We start from the raw sequence: 21,192 nt of genomic DNA on the forward strand, positions 1-21,192 counted from the left end.
AGGCAGGGCAACTACTGAAGTACATGCACAACAACCCGGGCTCAATGTGTGGAACCCAGGTGCCACAATCAGAGAGTCCGTGTGCCACAATGAAAGATTCTGTGTGCTGTGACTAAGGCCCAATGCAGCCAAATAAATAAATAGTTTTTTAAAATTATTTTATTTTATTTTTTAACTTTAAAATATTATATTGGTTTTGCCATATATCAACATGAATCTGCCACAGGTATACATGTGTTCCCCATCCTGAACCCTCCTCCCTCCTCCCTCCCCATACCATCCCTCTGGGTCGTCCCAGTGCACCAGCCCCAAGCATCGAGTATCGTGCATCGAACCTGCACTGGCGATTCATTTCATATATGATATTATACATATTTCAATGCCATTCTCCCAAATCATCCCACCCTCTCCCTCTCCCACAGAGTCTAAAAGACTGTTTTATACATTAGTGTCTCTTTTGCTGTCTCGTATACAGGGTTATTATTACTATCTTTCTAAATTCCATATATATGTGTTAGTATACTGTATTGGTGTTTTTCTTTCTGGCTTACTTCACTCTGTATGGCTCCAGTTTCATCCACCTCATTAGAACTGATTCAAATGTATTCTTTTTAATGGCTGAGTAATACTCCACTGTGTATATGTACCACAGCTTTCTTACCCATTCATCTACTGATGGACTTCTAGGTTGCTTCCATGTCCTGGCTATTATAAACAGTGCTGTGATGAACATTGGGGTACACGTGTCTCTTTCAATTCTGGTTTCCTCAGTGTGTATGCCCAGCAGTGGGATTGCTGGGTCATAAGGCAGTTCTATTTCCAGTTTTTTAAGGAATCTCCACACTGTTCTCCACAGTGGCTGTACTAGTTTGCATTCCCACCAACAGTGTAAGAGGGTTCCCTTTTCTCCACACCCTCTCTGGCTTTTATTGCTTGTAGACTTTTGGATTGCAGCCATTCTGACTGGCATGAAATGGTACCTCATAGTGGTTTTGATTTGCATTTCTCTGATAATGAGTGATGTTGAGCATGTTTTCATGTGTTTGTTAGCCATCTGTATGTCTTCTTTGGAGAAATGTCTATTTAGTTCTTTGGCCCATTTTTGATTGGGTCATTAATTTTTCTTTTCTTTTTTTTTGTGGCATTTTTGTCAGGTTTTGGTATTAGGGTGATGGTGGCCTCATAGAATGAGTTTGGAAGTTTACCTTCCTCTGCAATTTTCTGGAAGAGTTTGAATAGGATAGGTGTTAGTTCTTCTCTAAATTTTTGGTAGAATTCAGCTGTGAAGCCATCTGGACTTGGGCTTTTGTTTGCTGGAAGACTTCTGATTACAGTTTCAATTTCCGTGCTTCTGATGGGTCTGTTAAGATTTTCTACTTCTTCCTGGTCCAGTTTTGGAAAGTTGTACTTTTCTAAGAATTTGTCCATTTCTTCCACGTTGTCCATTTTATTGGCATATAATTGCTGATAGTAGTGTCTTATGATTCTTTGTATTTGTTTGTTGTCTGTTCTGATCTCTCCATTTTCATTTCTAATTTTATTGATTTGATTTTCCTCCCTTTGTTTCTTGATGAGTCTGGCTAATGGTTTGTCAATTTTATTTATCTTTCAAAGAATCAGCTTTTGGCTTTGTTGATTTTTGCTATGGTCTCTTTTGTTTCTTTTGCATTTATTTCTGCCCTAATTTTTAAGATTTCTTTCCTTCTACTAACCCAGGGGTTCTTCATTTCTTCCTTTTCTGGTTGCTTTAGGTGTAGAGTTAGGTTATTTATTTGACTTTTTTTTTGTTTCTTGAGGTATGCCTGTATTGCTATGAACTTTCCCCTTAGGACTGCTTTTACAGTGTCCCACGGGTTTTGGGTTGTTGTGTTTTCATTTTCATTCGTTTCTATGCAAATTTTGATTTCTTTTTTGATTTCTTCTGTGATTTGTTGGTTATTCAGCAGTGTGTTGTTCAGCCTCCATATGTTGGAGTTTTTGATAGTTTTTCTCCTGTAATTGAGATCTAATCTTACTTCACTGTGGTCAGAAACGATGCTTGGGATGATTTCAACTTTTTTGAATTTACCAAGCCTAGATTTTTGGCCCAGGATGTAATCTATCCTGGAGAAGGTTCCATGTGCGCTTGAGAAAAAGGTGAAATTCATTGTTTGGGGGTGAAATGTCCTATAAATATCAATTAGGTCTAACTGGTCTATTGTATCATTTAAAGTATGTGTTTCCTTGTTAATTTTCTGTTTAGTTGATCTATCCATAGGTGTGAGTAGGGTATTAAAGTCTCCCACTATTATTGTGTTATTGTTAATTTCTCTTTTCATACTTGTTAGCATTTGTCTTACATATTGTGATGCTCCTATGTTGGATGTGTATGTATTTATAATTGTTATATCTTCTTCTTGGATTGATCCTTTAATTATTATGTAGTGTCCTTCTTTGACTCTTTTCACAGCCTTTATTTTAAAGTCTATTTTATCTGATATGAGTATTGCTACTCCTGCTTTGTTTTGGTCTCTATTTGTGTGGAATATCTTTTTCCAGACCTTCACTTTCAGTCTGTATGTGTCCCTTATTTTGAGGTGGGTCTCTTATATACAACGTATATAGGGGTCTTATTTTGTATCCATTCAACCAGTCTTTGTCTTTTGATTGGCATTCAACCCATTTATGTTTAAGGTAATTATTGATAAGTATGATCCTGTTGCCATTTACTTTATTGTTTTGGGTTAGAGTTTATACACCCTTTTTGTGTTTTCTGTATAGAGAAGATCCTTTAACATTTGTTGGAGAGCTGTTTTGGTGGTGCTGAATTCTCTCAGCTTTTGCTTGTCTGTAAAGTTTTTGATTTCTCCTTCATATTTGAATGAGATCCCTGCTGGGTACAGTAATCTGGGCTGTAGGTTATTTTCTTTCACCACTTTAAGTATGTCTTGACATTCTCTCCTGGCTTGAAGAGTTTCTATTGAAAGATCAGCTGTTATCCTTATGGGAATCCCCTTGAGTGTTATTTGTTATTTTTCCCTAGCTGCTTTTAATATTTGTTCTTTGTGTTTGATCTTTGTTAATTTGATTAATATGTGTCTTGCGGTGTTTTGCCTTGGGTTTATCCTGTTTGGGACTCTCTGGGTTTCTTGGACTTGGCTGATTATTTCCTTCCCCATTTTAGGGAAGTTTTCAACTATTATCTCCTCAAGTATTTTCTCATGGTCTTTCTTTTTGTCTTCTTCTTCTGGGACTCCTATGATTCGAATGTTGTGGCATTTAATATTGTCCTGGAGGTCTCTGAGATTGTCCTCTTTTCTTTTAATTCATTTCTCTTTTTTCCTCTCTGATTCATTTATTTCTACCATTCTATCTTCTATTTCACCAATCCTATCTTCTGCCTCCGTTAGTCTACTATTTGTTGCCTCCAGAGTGTTTTTTATCACATTTATTGAATTATTCATTATAGATTGACTCTTTTATTTCTTCTAGGTCCTTGTTAAACCTTTCTTGCATCTTCTCAATCCTTGTCTCCAGGCTATTTATCTGTGATTCCATTTTGATTTCAAGATTTTGGATCATTTTCACTATCATTATTTGGAATTCTTTATCAGATAGATTCCCTATCTCTTCCTCTTTTGTTTGGTTTGGTGGGCATTTATCCTGTTCCTTTACCTGCTGAGTATTCCTCTGTCTCTTCGTCTTGTTTATATTGCTGAGTTTGGGGTGTCCCTTCTGTATTCTGGCAGTTTGTGGAGTTCTCTTTATTATGGAGTTTCTTTGCTGTGTGTGGGTTTGTACAGGTGGCTTGTCAAGGTTTCTTGGTTAGGGAAGCTTGTGTCGGTGTTCTGGTGGGTGGAGCTGGATTTCTTCTCTCTGGAGTGCAATGAAGTGTTGAGTAATGAGTTATGAGATGTCAGTGGTATGGTAGTAACTTTGGGCAGCCTGTATATTGAAGCTCAAGGCTGTGTTCCTGTGTTGCTGGAGAATTTGTGTGGTATGTCTTGCTCTGGAATCTGTTGGCCCTTGTGTGGTGCTTGGTTTCAGTGTAGGTATGGAGGCATTTGATGAGCTCCTGTCAATTAATATTCCCTGGAGTCAGGAGTTCCCTGGAGTCAGGGTTTGGATGTAAGCCTCCTGTTTCTGGTTTTCTGTCTTATTTTTACAGTAGTCTCAAAACTTCTCCTTCTATATAGCAGCACTGACAAAACATCTAGGTTAAAGATGAAAAGTTTCTCCACAGTGAGGGACACCCAGAGAGGTTCACAGAGTTACATGGAGAAGAGAAGAGGGAGGAGGGGGTTAGAGGTGACCCAAATGAGATGAGGTGGGATTAATAGAGGAGAGAGCAGGCTAGCCAGTAATCACTTCCTTATGTGCACTCCACAACTGGACTGCTCAGAGATGTTTACAGAATTCTACAGAGAAGAGAAGAGGGAAGAAGGGGACAGAGGTGGCCAGGAGGATGAAAGAGGGGAATGAAAATGAGAGAGACAGATCCAGCCAGTAATGAGTTCCTAAGTGTTCTCCACCATCTGGAATACACAGAAATTCACAGAGTTGGGTAGAGCAGAGAGGGGTTAGGAGAAGACACAGGCAACCTGGTGGAGAAAAAGGAGAGTCCAAAGGGTGAGAGAGCAGTCAAGCCAGTAATCTTGCTCCCAAATAAAAATGGGCCCTGAAGATTGGGTTCTTAATGGTACAAAATTGATAACAAATACCAAAAAGCAAAAATTAAAAATCTAGAGTAGAGTTTGGAATTTCAAAAATACAATGATAAAGAAAAGAATAATAAAAAAAGAAAAAAAATAAAGTCACAAAAATCATTAAAAAAAAGTATATATGAAGTTTGCTTTTAAAAAAAATTGGGGTATTTATTGTTTATTTTTTATTTTTTTGCAAAATAATCAGTTCAGTTCAGTTCAGTCGCTCAGTCGTGTCCGACTCTTTGTGACCCCATGAATCACAGCACGCCACGCCTCCCTGTCTATCACCAACTCCTGGAGTTCACTCAGACTCACGTCCATCAAGTCAGTGATGCCATCCAGCCATCTCATCCTCTGTCGTCCCTTCTCCTCCTGCCCCCAATCCCTCCCAGCATAGAGACTTTTCCAATGAGTCAACTCTTCTCATGAGGTGGCCAAAGTACTGGAGTTTCAACTTCAGCATCATTCCCTCCAAAGAAATCCCAGGGCTGATCTCCTTCAGAATGGACTGGTTGGATCTCCTTGCAGTCCAAGGGACTCTCAAGTATCTTCTCCAACACCACAGTTCAAAAGCATCACTTCTTTGGCGCTCAGCCTTCTTCACAGTCCAACTCTCACATCCATACATGACCACAGGAAAAACCATAGCCTTGACTAGACAGACATTTCTTGGCAAAGTAATGTCTCTGCTTTTGAATATGCTATCTAGGTTGGTCATAACTTTCCTTCCAAGGAAAAGGCATCTTTTAATTTCATGGCTGCAGTCACCATCTGCAGTGATTTTGGAGCCCCAAAAAATAAACTCTGACACTATTTCCACTGTTTCCCCATCTATTTCCCATGAAGTGATGGGACCGGATGCCATGATATTCATTTTCTGAATGTTGAGCTTTAAGCCAACTTTTTCATTCTCCACTTTCACTTTCATCAAGAGGCTTTTTAGTTCCTCTTCACTTTCTGCCATAAGGGTGGTGTCATCTGCATATCTGAGGTTATTGATATTTCTCCCAGCAATCTTGATTCCAGCTTGTGTTTCTTCCAGTCCAGCATTTCTTATGATGTACTCTGCATATAAGTTAAACAAGCAGGGTGATAATATACAGCCTTGATGTACTCCTTTTCCTATTTGGAATAAGTCTGTTGTTTCATGTCCAGTTCTAACTGTTGCTTCCTGACCTGCATACAAGTTTCTCAAGAGGAAGGTCAAGTGGTCTGATATTCTCTTCTCTTTCAGAATTTTCCACAGTTTAATGTGATCCACACAGTCAAAGGCTTTGCCATAGTCAATAAAGCAGAAATAGATGTTTTTCTAGAACTCTCTTGCTTTTTCAATGATCCAGCAGATGTTTGCAATTTGATCTCTGGCTCCTCTGCCTTTTCTGTAACCAGCTTGAACATCAGGAAGTTCACGGTTCACGTATTCTTGAAGCCTGGCTTGGAAAATTTTGAGTATTACTTTACTAGCATGTGAGATGAGTGCAATTGTGTGGTAGTTTGAGCATTCTTTTGTCATTGCCTTTCTTTGGGATTGGAATGAAAACTGACCTTTTCCAGTCCTGTGGCCACTGCTGAGTTTTCCAAATTTGCTGGCATATTGAGTGCAGCACTTTCACAGAATCATCTTTCAGTATTTGAAATAGCTCAACTGGAATTCCATCACCTCCACTAGCTGTGTTCATAGTGATGCTTTTTAAGGCCCACTTGACTTCACATTCCAGGATGTCTGGCTCTAGGTCAGTGGCCATACCATTGTGATTATCAGGGTCATGAAGATCTTTTTTGTACAGTTCATCTGTGTATTCTTGCCACCTCTTCTTAATATCTTCTGCTTCTGTTAGGTCCATACCATTTCTGTCCTTTATCGAGCCCATCTTTGCATGAAATGTCCCCTTGTATCTCTAATTTTCTTCAAGAGATCTCTAGTCTTTCCCATTCTGTTGTTTTCCTCTATTTCTTTGCATTGATTGCTGAAGAAGGCTTTCTTATCTCTTCTTGCTATTCTTTGGAACTCTGCATTCAGATGTTTATATCTTTCGTTTTCTCCTTTGCTTTTCACTTATCTTGTTTTCACAGCTATTTGTAAGGCCTCCCCAGACAGCCATTTTGCTTTTTTGCATTTCTTTTCCATGGGGATGGTCTTGATCCCTGTCTCCTGTACAATGTCACAAACCTCATTCCATAGTTCATCAGGCACTCTATCAGATCTAGGCCCTTAAATCTATTTCTCACTTCTACTGTATAATCATAAGGGATTTGATTTAGGTCATACCTGAATGATCTAGTGGTTTTCCCTACTTTCTTCAATGTAAGTCTGAATTTGGCAATAAGGAGTTCATGATCTGAGCCACAGTCAGCTCTCGGTCTTTTTTTTCTGACTGTATAGACCTTCTCCATCTTTGGCTGCAAAAAATATCATCAATCTGATTCAGTGTTGACCATCTGGTGATGTCCATGTATAGAGTCTGCTCATGTGTTGTTGGAAGAGGGTGTTTACTATGACCAGTGCATTTTCTTGGCAAAACTCTATTAGTCTTTGCCCTGCTTCATTCCGTATTCCAAGGCCAAATTTGCCTGTTACTCCAGGTGTTTCTTGACTTCCTACTTTTGCATTCCAGTCCCCTATAATGAAAAGGACATCTTTTTTGGGTTTTAGATCTAAAAAGTCTTGGAGGTCTTCATAGAACCGTTCATCTTCAGCTTCTTCAGCATTTTTGGTTGGGGCATAGACTTGGATTATTGTGATATTGAATGGTTTGCCTTGGAAACGAACAGAGATCATTCTGTCGTTTTTGAGATTGCATCCCAGTACTGCATTTTGGACTCTTGTTGACCATGATGGCTACTCCATTTCTTCTGAGGGATTCCTGCCTGCAGTATTAGATACAATGGTCATCTGAGTTAAATTCACCCGTTCCAGTCCATTTTAGTTCGCTGATTCCTAGAATGTCGACATTCACTCTTGCCGTCTCTTGTTAGACCACTTCCAATTTGCCTTGATTCATGGACCTGACATTCCAGGTTCCTATGCAATATTGCTCTTTACAGCATTGGACCTTGCTTCTATCACCAGTCACATCCACAGATGGGTATTCTTTTTGCTTTGGCTCCATCCCTTCATTCTTTCTGGAGTATTTCTCCACTGATCTCCAGTAGCATATTGGGTATCTACTGACCTGGAGTTCCTCTTTCAGTATTCTATCATTTTGACTTTTTGCACTGTTCATGGGGTTCTCAAGGCAAGAATACTGAAGTGGTTTTCCATTCCTTTCTCCAGTGGACCACATTCTGTCAGATCTCTCCACCATGACCCGCCCGTCTTGGGTTGCCCCACAGGCATGGCTTAGTTTCATTGAGTTAGACAAAGGCTGTGGTCCTAGTGTGATTATATTGACTAGTTTTCTGTGAGTATGGTTCCAGTGTGTCTGCCCTCTGAGCCCTCTTGCAACACCTACCATCTTACTTGGGTTTCTCTTACCTTGGGCATGGGGTATCTCTTCATGGCTACTCCAGCAATGCGCAGCCACTGCTCCTTACCTTGGACGAGGGGTATCTCCTCACCACCGCCCTTCCTGACCTTCAACGTGGGATAGCTCCTCTAGACCCTCCTGTGCCTGCGCAGCCACTGCTCCTTGGACGTGGGGTTGGTCCTCTAGGCTGCCACCCCTGGCCTCGGGTGTGGGGTTGCAAAGTAATAGTAGGTTATAAAAGTGAAAATTAAAGGAGTAATAGAGGACTTAAAAAGTTTTTTTAATTAAATAAAAAAAAAAGAAAGAATGATCATAAAAATAGTAAAAATATGTCTAGGACTTTCTCTGGTGTTGTTGTGGGTATTTTGGGGTCAGTTCATTTTCAGATAGTTCCTTGCTCTGGCTTATATTTCTCAAGATCTATAGGCCCCTTCCTATGTAGTCAGTACTAATGACAGGGTTTTTAGTCTATTGCACCTGCCGCTTCCAAGGCAGTTCCCTCTGTTTTAGCTTCTTCTGTTTGCTGGTCTCTTGAGTGTCTGATTTCCACCCTGACACAAAGGGGGCGGTGGTGGACACTTTTTTTTTTAGGCTCACTTGTTCAGTCACGCTGTGGGGAGGGAGGGACACTGCAAATAAGTAACACTGGCGTATGCTCGCAGTGCCTCAGCCACAGTGGGCTTGACCCCACTCACGGCGCATGTACCCTCCCTGCCCACACTGGTCATGATCTAGGTTGCTCCACCGGGAACCGTCTGAGGCTGGCCCTGAGCTGCATGCACCTCTCAGGTCTAAGCTGCTCAGGTTCAGGCACTCGGGTAGTCCTCAGAGGTGCCGACTCGGTTGGGCCTGCGTTTTGTGCCCTTCCCAGGTCCGAGCAGCTCAGGTGATGAGGTGTTTGGCGAATGCAGTCGCTGCGACTTATCGCCTCGTCCGTCCTTGCCGCTCGGTTTTCTGGGTAGTACAACCGACGCACTTTCTCAGGTGGATGTTGACCATCCAGAACTCCAAGAAGTCTTAGTTAGCAAAGAAGCCTGCTTACAGTTTTGTAGATAACGTCTCTCTGGGGCTGCGATTGCCCCCTTCTGGCTCTGGCTGCCTGTCACCAGAGGGGGATAATCTGCAGCCGCCTATCTCTGTTCAGTCCTTTGTTCTGTGCGTGGGTCTGGTGGTGTCTTAGGTTAGGGCTGGCTTTTTGCATGGTAGTTATCCCACAGTCTGGTTTGCTAGCCCAAGTTAGTTAGCTCAGATAGCGCTCGGGGCATTCAGGCCAGATCCTTACTCTAAGTGATGCAGCCTGTTCCTCCTGCCCAGCCCCCGCTTGCTAGTGGCTGGTGCAGGCGTCTGTGCTGCTTCTCCGCTGGCGGAGTTACCGTTGGGCTCGTAATCTGTGGGTTTTAATTATTTATTTATTTATATTTCCTCCCTGTTATGTTGCCCTCTGTGCTTCCAAGGCTCTCCACAGATTTGGCAGTGAGAGTGTTTCCTGGTGTTTGGAAACTTCTCACTTTTTAAGACTCCCTTCCTGGAATGGAGCTCAGTCCCTCCCTCTTTTGTCTCTTTTTTTGTCTTTTATATTTTTTCCTACCTCCTTTCAAAGACAATGGGCTGCTTTTCTGGGTGCCTGATGTCCTCTGCCGGCATTCAGAAGTTGTTTTGTGGAATTTACTCAGCGTTTAAATGTTCTTTTGATGAATTTGTGGGGGAGAAAGTGGTCTCCCCGTCCTAGTCCTCCACCATCTTAGCTCCTCCTCCAATAAATAGTTTTTTAAAAGCTTTAATTTTCCCATAATTGACCACTGTCTAAATGATGGAGTTTTTTTTTTTTTTTGCATGAATAGCTAATTTTTCTTAGTAATTGTTTCTGTTTTCTCATTATAGTTTTGGTTTATAAAAGCTCTCTGGTTTGGCATTACAAGCAATTTTAATCATATTTATGCATAATTTGAATAAATAATATAGTCTTTTGATTCAAAAATACAAAAACAAATACAGAGAAAAATACCTATTTACTTCTGTCTCCAAGACCCTAGAAGTTCCCATAGGCAATACATAGTTTGGTGTATTTTTATAGAATATTATGCATATACAAGAAAATATGTACAAATTATTTAAAAGTGCTATAAAGGAACAAAATTTTTCACCTCACAATATGTCTTTTTTGCATGAGGATTAATTTAGGCTGATTATTTTTAAGAAGTAGAAGAGTCAGAAGTTTTTCTTGTTACCTCTCCCTTAACTGCACAAAGGATATCAGATAAAGGGTCTATTCCTAGTGTATAGCGATCTCCATTGACATGAACAAAGAGTATGGCCAGTTGTGGAGGGGTAACAGAGCCTAGCTAGATATCAGAGTCTACTTTGTGTCCCATTGTCTCTGCCTGGCCCAGCAAAGATTTTTTACCAAACATTTGCTTTTCCATCTCCATGAATTGCCTTATTCCCCTCTGAAGTCCCAAAACACTACCCATGGCATCATCTTTTGTGTTTAGTTGAAGATAGTATTTAAGGTGAGGATTTCAGCCATTTTGCTGAGTTATTCAGTTTCCCCGTGTCTCTCTCATGTTATTAAAATTTTGCTTGAATTTATCTTGTTAATCTATCTCATGTCAGTTTAATTTTTAGACCAGCCAGAAGAACTTAGAAGGGGAGAAGGAAATATCTTCCTCCCTGACAGTTGGCAAACCCAGCAGGAGTTAACTTTGCCTGCTGGACATTACTTGCCCCAGGGCTGCTGCCACTCAGAGATCCTGGGACAGCTGACAAAAGCCGACAGAAGTTAAGAATTAAAAAATAAAGAATTCTTATCCTGTCAATTAGTCTTCTGGAGCTCTGCCTGCACAGTCTGTTGGAAATGAGAAGGGTAAGCGTCCTTTTTATCTTCTCTAAAATTAGATTAGCTGGAGAAAATATTTGTGCAGCTAGTTCTTTGAATTTAAGAGGCTCTTGATAACTTTGATAAAATATTCTTGAAATTGTTAGGTATCATTCTGGGGGTCTCTGAAGAGCTTGGTCCTTTATGTCTCAGTGCAGAAAGAATTCAAAGTGAAGTGAAGTCATTCAATCACGTCCGACTCTTTGTGACCTCATGGACTGTAGCCTACCAGGCTCCTCCGTCCATGGAATTTTCCAGGCAAGAATACTGGAGTGGGTTGCCATTTCCTTCTCCAGGGGATCTTCCTGACCCAGGGATTGAAACCGGGTCTCTGGCATTGCAGGCAGACACTTTACCATCTGAGCCACCAGGGAAGCCCAGAAAGAATTCAGTGAGAAGCAAAGTGATAAATGAAAAGTGGTTTATTAGAATAGGAAGCTTGTGAGACTTACAAGTGGATGGGTGAGAAGATGCTACATCCTCAAAATTTACAGGGCTACAGTTTTATAATCAAAGGAAAAGTGCAGAGGGGGTTAGTCTTTCTTGAGTAGACATCACACTTTCACCAGCAGCTCCTCCTCCAGGCTGGGCAGTTTTCTTGTCCCTGTATGGTCAAGTTAGGTCCACAAATTAGTGCTTTTTATGTGTGCAGAAAGCATGTCCTGGAACCACTAATTTACTGACCTCACTGGACAGGATGTGGGTCTCATGCCACCATTGTTTTATGCTTTTGGGCCTTCTTTACATGGTTTTGCTGCTAAGCAAGGCTGCTTGGCTTCGTGGCTAAGCAAACTTGCTTTCTTGAGTGATCATTAACTTACAGGGGACGCCCATATTTTCTCTACTTACAATCCCCTAGTGGGATAAGGCAATGGCACCCCACTCCAGTACTCTTGCCTGGAAAATCCCATGGATGGAGGAGCCTGGTAGGCTGCAGTCCATGGGGTTGCTGAGAGTCGGACACGACTGAGCGACTTCACTTTCACTTTTCACTTTCATGCATTGGAGAAGGAAATGGGAACTCACTCCAGTGTTCTTGCCTTGAGAATCCCAGGGACGGGGAAGCCTGGTGGGCTGCCGCCTATTGGGTCACACAGAGTTGGACACGACTGAAGCGACTTAGCAGCAGCAGCAGCAGCAGCAGTGGGATTAACTATTTAATCACCTGCTTGGTCCCTTTATTCTGTTCTTATCACTCTTGTCTTTACTGATCCTTCTCCTTCCGGACATGGTAATTGTTTTTCTTAGTCTCTGTCTATGTCATTTGTTCATAAAAAGGAAATTCTTTAGGGTAGGATGCATACATACACCCTGTAAGCCTGTTTTTCAGGCTAGCCCCAGAGACTGATGAGTTTGAGTCTCACCAGACTTTTGTCTGTTTGGACACTCTGCTGTGGGTCGTTATGCCCATGATGAGGTAAAGGTGACTGTTAAAGGACATCTTGGAAAAACAGGCAGACAGTTGGTGGGTACTGGTTGAGCATTTGAGTCATTAGGCCACTCACCAACTCAGGAAGGCATCCATGATAGGATAAGTTAGTCATGAAACAGGTTAGATGAACATTAAGTTATTCCAGCAGACAGATAGCTAGGTACAAGCAGAGAATTAGGGGCAGGAGCCAGGTTGCAGGAAACCACCCATCTTGTAAACAGCAGGGGTCCATAGGCAGATAAAGAAAAGTCTGAATCTCAAGACTGATAGGAAACCACACATTAAGGGTGATAACTGGGGGCAGACAATGAGAAAGGCTGGAATCTCCTGCATCTGAATGTAATCTGTTGCTCATTATACTCTTATTACAATAAAATTAGCATTGTAAATAAGTTTCCATCTCTCATCAAAGCTAAATAAGGGCAAAAATCCCTCCTCCCATCTGGAAGGTGGAGCTGGGAAGAAAATCGGGGAATATTGCCTCCACACTGTTTCATCTCCAGTTACTATTCTTCCTTTTCATTTGTATGTCCCCCATAACTGCGAAGAATCACTGGACCCATCACAGCAAGGTGGAAATATTTAGATGGTTATTAAGAAATGAGATGAATAAAACAGATATTCAGTTCACAACAGTTCAGTTGCTCAGTCATGCCTGACTCTTTGTGACCCCATGTACTGTGGCACACCAGGCCTCCCTGTTTGTCACCAACCCCTGGAGCCTACTCGGACTCATGTCCATTGAGTTGGTGATGTCATCCAATGATCTTATCTTCTGTCATCCCCTTCTCTTCCCATCTTCAATCTTTCCCAGCATCAGGGTCTTTTCCAATGAGTCAGTTCTTCACATCAGGTAGCCAAAGTATTGGAGTTTCAGCTTCAACATCAGTCCTTCCAATGAACACCCAGGACTGATTTCCTTGAGGATGGTCTGGTTGGATCTCCTTGAAGTCCAAGGGACTCTCAAGAGTCTTCTCCAACACCACAGTTCAAAAGCATCAATATTTCAGTGCTCAGCTTTCTTTAAGTCTAACTCTCATATCTGTACATGACTACTAGAAAAACCATAGCTTTGACTAGACTGACCTTTGTTGGCAAAGTGATATCTGCTATTTAATGCACTGTCCAGGTTGGTCATAGCTTTTCTTCCAAGAAGCAAGCATCTTTCAATTTCAGAGAGTTAAAAATTTGACTACCACAGTATTTGTTTGGAGGGCCCCTATTGGTCCCACCAACATTGAGAAACCCTGACAAGTCCACTTAATTTACCACATTTTGGAGAAATTTATAAAGCTATAATGCACAAACTACAATGAAAAATGACCAACAATCACTTGGGGCAACAGTTAAAGTGAATAATGAAGTTAGAAACTGACAAATGACCTTGTCACTTGGCTTGACCCCTCACTGAAGACCCAAAGCCTTTTACACAGGAATAAGTAAAATGTAAAGAGAGTAAAAAGAAGTTTCTGGGACTCTAATTCAGGAACCCCCACATGCTGTGGTACCACAATCCACTGGTGGAACCCAGACTCAGGCTACAACTAGATTAAGAAATTGTAAAAGCACAAGGGATGATAGGATTACGAAAGTTGGAAAGTTGGAGTAGATGTTATATGAAAAGGCTGTGTTGATGTTACCTGAGTGTTTTATGGGACTGTCTGTTTTGACTGGCTGGGAAAATTTACCCTACCCAGTACTGTTAGACTGAGACTTACTGACTGGGTCTTGTGGAGGCTGTGGTTAGAGGTATAAGTGTTGAAATTGAGCTGAACATTTGTAGGGAAATTGATGTATTTGAATGGGCTTTATGTAAAGTGGTCATATCTCTTTTTCCTAATTGTGTTGTGGGACGAACACTGTGTCTCATCGGGGAATATTTTCCCTACCTGGTATTGTAAGACAAGACATACAAATCCACTCTTCCAACAATGTTAGCTGAATTTGCTAAGGTCTTGTAAGTAGACTCGTTTGAGCCAACACAGTGTGAGTTGGAAGCTCAAGGCCAATGATCATGATAAGGGAAGTGACTGTAATTATCTTGCAAATCTCTACAAAATCAGAAATATAAACATAGTCCACAATTGCATGAGATTCAGTTCAGTTCAGTAGCTCAGTCATGTCCAACTCTTTGCAACCCCATGGACTGCAGCACCCCAGGCCTCCCTTCCCATCACCAACACCCAGAGCCTACTCAAACTCATGTCCATAGCATCGATGATGCCATCCAACCATATCATCCTCTGTCATCCCCTTCTCCTCCCGCCTTCAATCTTTCTCAGCATCAGGGTCTTTTCCAATGAGTTGGTTTTTTGCATCAGATGGCCAGAATAGGAGTTTCAGCTTCAGCATCAGTCCTTCCAATGAATATTCAGGACTGATTTACTTTAGGATTGACTGGTTGGATCTCCTAGCACTTCAAGAGATGCTCAAGAGTCTTCTCCAACACCACAGTTCAAAAGCATCAATTCTTCAGCACTCAGCTTTCTTTATAGTCCAACTCTCACATCTATACATGACTACTAGAAAAGCCGTAGCTTTGACTAGACTCACCCTTGTTGGTAAAATAATGTCTTTGCTTTTTAATATGCTGTCTAGGTTGGTCATCACTTTTCTTTCAAGGAGCAAGTATCTTTTAATTTCAAGGTTGCAGTCAACATCTGTAGTGATTTTGGAGCCCCCCAAAATAAAGTCTGTCATCATTTCCCCATCTATTTGCCATGAAGTGATGGGACCAGATGCCATGATCTTCGTTTTTTGAATGTTGAGTTTTAAGCCAGCTTTTTCACTCTCCTCTTTCACTTTCATCCTGAAACTCTTTAGTTCTTTTTCAATTTCTGCCATAAGGGTGGTGTCATCTACATATCTAAGGTTATTGATTTCTCCCGGCAATCTTGATTCCAGCTTGTGCTTCATCCATCCTGGTGTTTCACATGATATGCCCTGAATATAAGTTAAATAAGCAGGGTGACAAAATACAGCCTTGACGTACTCCTTTCCCGATTTGAAACTAGTCTATTGTTTCATGTCCGGTTCTAACTGTTGCTTCTTGACCAGCATACAGATTTCTCAAGAGGCAGGTCAGGTGATCTGGTATTCCCATCTCTTAAAGAATTTTCCACAGTCTTTTGTTATCCACACAGTCAAAGGCTTTGGCATAGTCAATAAACCAGAAGTAGATGTTTTTCTTAAACTCCGTTCCTTTTTTGATGATCCAATGGATGTTGGCAACTTAATCTCTGGTTCCTCTGCCTTTTCTAAATCCAGCTTGAAGATCTGGAAGTTCACAGTTCATGTAACATTGAAGCCTGGCTTGGAAAATTTTGAGCATTACTTTGATAGCATGTGAGATGAGTTGTGTGGGAGTTTGAGCATTCTTTGGCATTGCCTTTCTTTGGGATTGTTATGAAAACTGACCTTTTCCAGTCCTGTGGCCACTGCTGAGTTTTCCAGATTTGCTGGCATATCGAGAGCAGCACTTTCACAGCATCATCTTTTAGGATTTGAAATAGCTCAACTGGAATTCCATCACCTCCACTAGCTTTGTTTATAGTGATGGTTCCTAAGGTCCACTTGACTTCACATTCCAGGATGTCTGGCTCTAGGTGAGTGTAAGCGATCACACCATCATTGTTATCTGGGTCATGAAGATCTTTTTTGTACAGTTCTTTTGTATATTCTTGCCACCTCTTCTTAATATCTTCTGCTTCTGTTAGGTCCATACCATTTCTGTCCTTTTTTGTATTCATCTTTGCATGAAATGTTCCCTTGGTATCTCTAATTTTCTTGAAGAGATCTCTAGTCTTTCCCATCCTATTGTTTTCCTCTATTTCTTTGCATTGATCACTGAGGATTTGCCTGAGATTGAGTCCAGTTAATTTAGTCTGTAGAATCTTAAACCAAAAAGAGGAAGTGTGGGAAAGGCCTTTTTAAACACAAACTACTAAAAGAGCTCTCTTGTCCAAATTGTAAATCACAGTATCCTTAAGATTATTTGTCAAGAGCAAATACAAGTCTTAAAAGTCTCCTCCACAAATGATAAAAGTCTTTAGCCATAAATAAACTAAATTTATTCCAACTGTTACTTATAAGCTAGTGTATTATAACTAATTCATCACTAAAGCTTGAAAATGAAAACTAAGAACTCTGTCTATACCTATCTGTATGTATGTAGGTCCAAGTTTGTACTTTACAGATACGATATTTTTCTACATCTAAACAGTATTGCCAAAATTAATTTGTAAAAAGAGCTCTACTTAGTTGGCTAAAACAAACAAAGTTTATATTAAAGTTTTCAAAAATACAGTATGAAATAGCCCAAATGTTTTTCAAGTTCATATGATCTAGGGTCAATCTTTAGCAAATAAAATCAACTTAAAGTATTTGGTTTAATTAAAATTGGTGTCTTTAGTGCTATGAACCTTAAATATAAAACTTTTATTCTACCTAAATTTACCAAAGTCATGTTTGTTTTTTCTGCTATAAAATTTGTCAATAAGAAAAATAGGTGGGATGATGGCTGACTTTGTATAATGTATCATGAAATTTTCATGGGTAATCTAAACATAATTGTTGAGTAACAAATGATTTAGGTTGATGTGAGTGGTATAAAACTTAAAAATAGCTTCCAAAATCTTTTTGTAACTTAAAATTTTAGAATTTTGCTAAATTAAGTTAAATGATGGGAATTCATTGAATGTCTAGATCATTTCAAAATAAGTAAATTATTGAAACATTGATTGCTAAACAAGTGTAATTTACTACTTTTGTCATTTTATTACAGAAAAAATAAAGATGTTTGGTTCTATTAGTAAGCATTTCTTCTACCACATTGAAATTTAAAATCCTATGAAGAAATATATGCTTCTAGAAATTACAAAACAAGTTTGCCAATCAGAAAGTTCTGGTATAACAATTCACAATTGCTTACTTCTTAGTTTTCCTAGAAATTAACATTTCTAAGAGTTAAGAATTCTAATTAATACATGTAATTAAAATTATTAAAATTAACAAGGAAAGAATTTTGTACACAAGTAAATTTTTTTTAAGGTATAAGGAATGGAAATACATTTTGTTAAGGGGGGGAAAGTAATTTTGCCCTAAAGAGAGGTTAAAATGGAGAGAGATGGAGATAGATAGGTGGAGAGAAAGATCGGGGGAGAGAGACAGGGAGATCAGGCATAGGACAAAAGCTGAATATTAAAAGGAAAGCTTGAGAGGGTTTTGGAAAAGGAACCCAGAGAAAACAGTTTTGTGTGTGATTAAGAGTGGTTAAGATTAGAATTAATTTAATTGAGTGAATAATTTTTAACATCAAAAGTAAGCTGATGTAAGACTAGAATTTGCTTTTCTCTCTGTTGAGGACAAAGTTAGATGGGACTATTAATCTGCTTTTATAACAGGCAGTAAAAGTTTCTTTGTCTTTGAAGTAATATGGTATAACTTTTTGTATTTGCTTTTGAAGTATTTTATTATCAATTTCATTAAGTGGATAACTAAGTATTATTTCACAGTGATCTATGATCAAGTGTTTTAAGACCTTTTGATATCTTTGATAGTCTTCCCTAATCAAACACTAAATAAAGTACTTTTGATATTTAGCCAACTTTGGGATTTTTTCAAAGGATCCTTGAAAAATCTCGAAGAGAGATATTAAACTGATAAGAATTATTTGGCATGGCAAATTAAATGGGAAGCATTGTCAAATAAGTAACAATAAGCCTTCTTAGTTTATATTGCATAGATTAATATTTGCAATACGTGTTGTGAAAATCATATGTAATTTCCCCAAATCTGCATGTTCTGGTAAAATGTTATCAGTAATTCTAGTTAGTTTAAAGTGTATGTTGCAGAAATAACTAAGTTCCTTGTCAGTTGCATTATAATCAAATCTATAGCCATGCCTTTTGCCATTTACAGATAACTATTGTTTTGCTCTGGTGCCTTTACAAAACATGCTTCATCTTCACAAAAGATTCATAGAAAGTGCTTTTTGACAATTAAGGGCTTTTAAAAATATTACATCATGCCACTAAACTATGTAAGAGTGTACAAACATCCACAAAAATAATAGACAGCTTCATAAAAAACTGCTAGAAAAAGGTCAAGATCAATAAGAATTAATTACCCAGGACTGAATGAAATGATGAATATGATTATTATTTTTATGACTCTTATCTGAAATACCACATCTTTTTAATCTTTGCTTTCCTAATATAAGGAAACATTTTCTCTTAAGTTAAATATGATTTATAGCAATTTGCTGAATTATACATTTGTAAATAGAATTGAAACTTTAATATTTATTCTCCCTGCCTGGTCCCTCAAGAATTTGGAAACTCTTAGTGAATATTCTTATTTTCATGAAGATATAAATATTTACGTAAGTTTACTAAGAATCTGTTATCCTTGTAACAGGGCACAATTGGAAACATTGGTTATACTACCAAGGCTTTGACCAAAATATTGCATTTGAAAGACGCACACATGGACTCAGAGGTGACTGGACAGCTTTAAGGACCTAAGACTGACTTAATGGCTCCATAAAACCCCTTGCTTACAGGGTTCTCAATAGCCTTACCAGGTAAGTAAGGAAGGTCACTTCCTGCAGGTACGGGAAACTTGAGATATTTGGGGGACCTCAAACAAGGTCCAATGCTGTAAAGAGCAATATTGCATAGGAACCTGGAATGTCAGGTCCATGAATCAAGGCAAATTGGAAGTGGTCAAAGAAGAGACGGCAAGAGTGAATGTTGACATTCTAGGAATCCGCGAACTAAAATGGACTGGAACAGGTGAATTTAACTCAGATGACCATTGTATCTAATACTGCAGGCAGGAATCCCTCAGAAGAAATGGAGTAGCCAACATGGTCAACAAAAGAGTCCAAAATGCAGTACTTGGATGCAATCTCAAAAACAACAGAATGATCTCTGTTCATTTCCAAGGCAAACCATTCAATATCACAGTAATCCAAGTCTATGCCCCAATCAAAAACGCTGAAGAAGCTGAAGTTGAACGGTTCTATGAAGACCTCCAAGACTTTTTAGAACTAAAACCCAAAAAAGATGTCCTTTTCATTATAGGGGACTGGAATACAAAAGTAGGAAGTCAAGAAACACCTGGAGTAACAGGCAAATTTGGCCTTGGAATACAGAATGAAGCAGGGCAAAGACTAATAGAGTTTTGCCAAGAAAATGCGCTGGTCATAGCAAATACCCTCTTCAAACAACACAAGAGAAGACTCTACACAGGGACATCACCAGATGGTCAACACCAAAATCAGATTGATTATATTCTTTGCAGCCAAAGATGAAGAAGCTCTATACAGTAAACAAAAACAAGACCAGGAGCTGAATGTGGCTCAGATCATGAAATCCTTATTACCAAATTCAGACGTAAATTGAAGAAAGTAGGGAAAACCACTAGATCATTCAGGTATGACCTAAATCAAATCCCTTATGATCATACAGTGGAAGTGAGAAATAGATTTAAGGGCCTAGATCTGATAGATAGAGTGCCCGATGAACTATGGAATGAGGTTCGTGACATTGTACAGGAAACAGGGATCACGACCATCCCCATGGAAAAGAAATGCAAAAAAGCAAAATGGCTGTCTGGGGAGGCCTTACAAATAGCTGTAAAAAGGAGAGATACGAAAAGCAAAGGAGAAAAGGAAAGATATAAACATCTGAATGCAGAGTTCCAAAGAATAGCAAGATGAGATAAGAAAGCCTTCCTCAGCGATCAATGCAAAGAAACAGAGGAAAACAACAGAATGGGAAAGACTAGAGATCTCTTGAAGAAAATCAGAGATACCAAGGGAACATTTCATGCAAAGATGGGCTCGATAAAGGACAGAAATGGTATGGACCTAACAGAAGCAGAAGATATTAAGAAGAGGTGGCAAGAATACACAGAAGAACTGTACAAAAAAGAACTTCACAACCCAGAAAATCACGATAGTGTGATCACTGACCGAAAACCAGTCATCCTGGAATGTGAAGTCAAGTGGGCCTTAGAAAGCACCATTACAAACAAAGCTGGTGGAGGTGATAGAATTCCAGTTGAGCTATTTCAAATCCAGAAAGATGATGCTGTGAAAGTGCTGCACTCAATATGCCAGCAAATTTGGAAAACTCAGCAGTGGCCATAGGACTGGAAAAGGTCAGTTTTCATTCTAATCCCAAAGAAAGACAATGCCAAGGAATGCTCAAACTACCGCACAATTGCACTAATCTCACACGCTAGTAAAGTAATGCTCAAAATTCTCCAAGCCAGGTTTCAGCAGTACGTGAACCGTGAACTTCCAGATGTTCAAGCTGGTTTTAGAACAGGCAGAGGAGCCAGAGATCAAATTGCCCACATCTGCTGGATCATCAAAAAAGCAAGAGAGTTCCAGAAAAACATCTATTTCTGCTTTATTGACTATGCCAAAGCCTTTGACTGTGTGGATCACAATAAAGTGTGGACAATTCTGAAAGAGATGGGAATACCAGACCACCTGACCTGCCTCTTGAGAAATCTGTATGCAGGTCAAGAAGCAACAGTTAGACCTGAACATGGAACAACAGACTGGTTCCAAATAGGAAAAGGAGTATGTCAAGGCTGAATATCGTCACCCTGCTTATTTAACTTCTGTGCATAGTACATCATGAGAAACACTGGGCTGGAAGAAACACAAGCTAGAATCAAGATTGCCAGAAGAAGTACAAATAACCTCAGATATGCAGA

General features: G+C 39.6%; 1 pseudogene; it reads right to left on the reverse strand.

The window, feature by feature from the left end:
* Positions 1 to 6,959: 6,959 nt before the first annotated feature.
* On the reverse strand, positions 6,960 to 7,765 carry LOC138988271 (craniofacial development protein 2-like; annotated as a pseudogene).
* Between the last annotated feature and the right edge of the window lie 13,427 nt (positions 7,766 to 21,192).

The sequence above is a fragment of the Bos mutus genome, chromosome 6 (genome assembly GCF_027580195.1).
Source record: "Bos mutus isolate GX-2022 chromosome 6, NWIPB_WYAK_1.1, whole genome shotgun sequence".
Lineage (NCBI taxonomy): Eukaryota > Metazoa > Chordata > Mammalia > Artiodactyla > Bovidae > Bos > Bos mutus.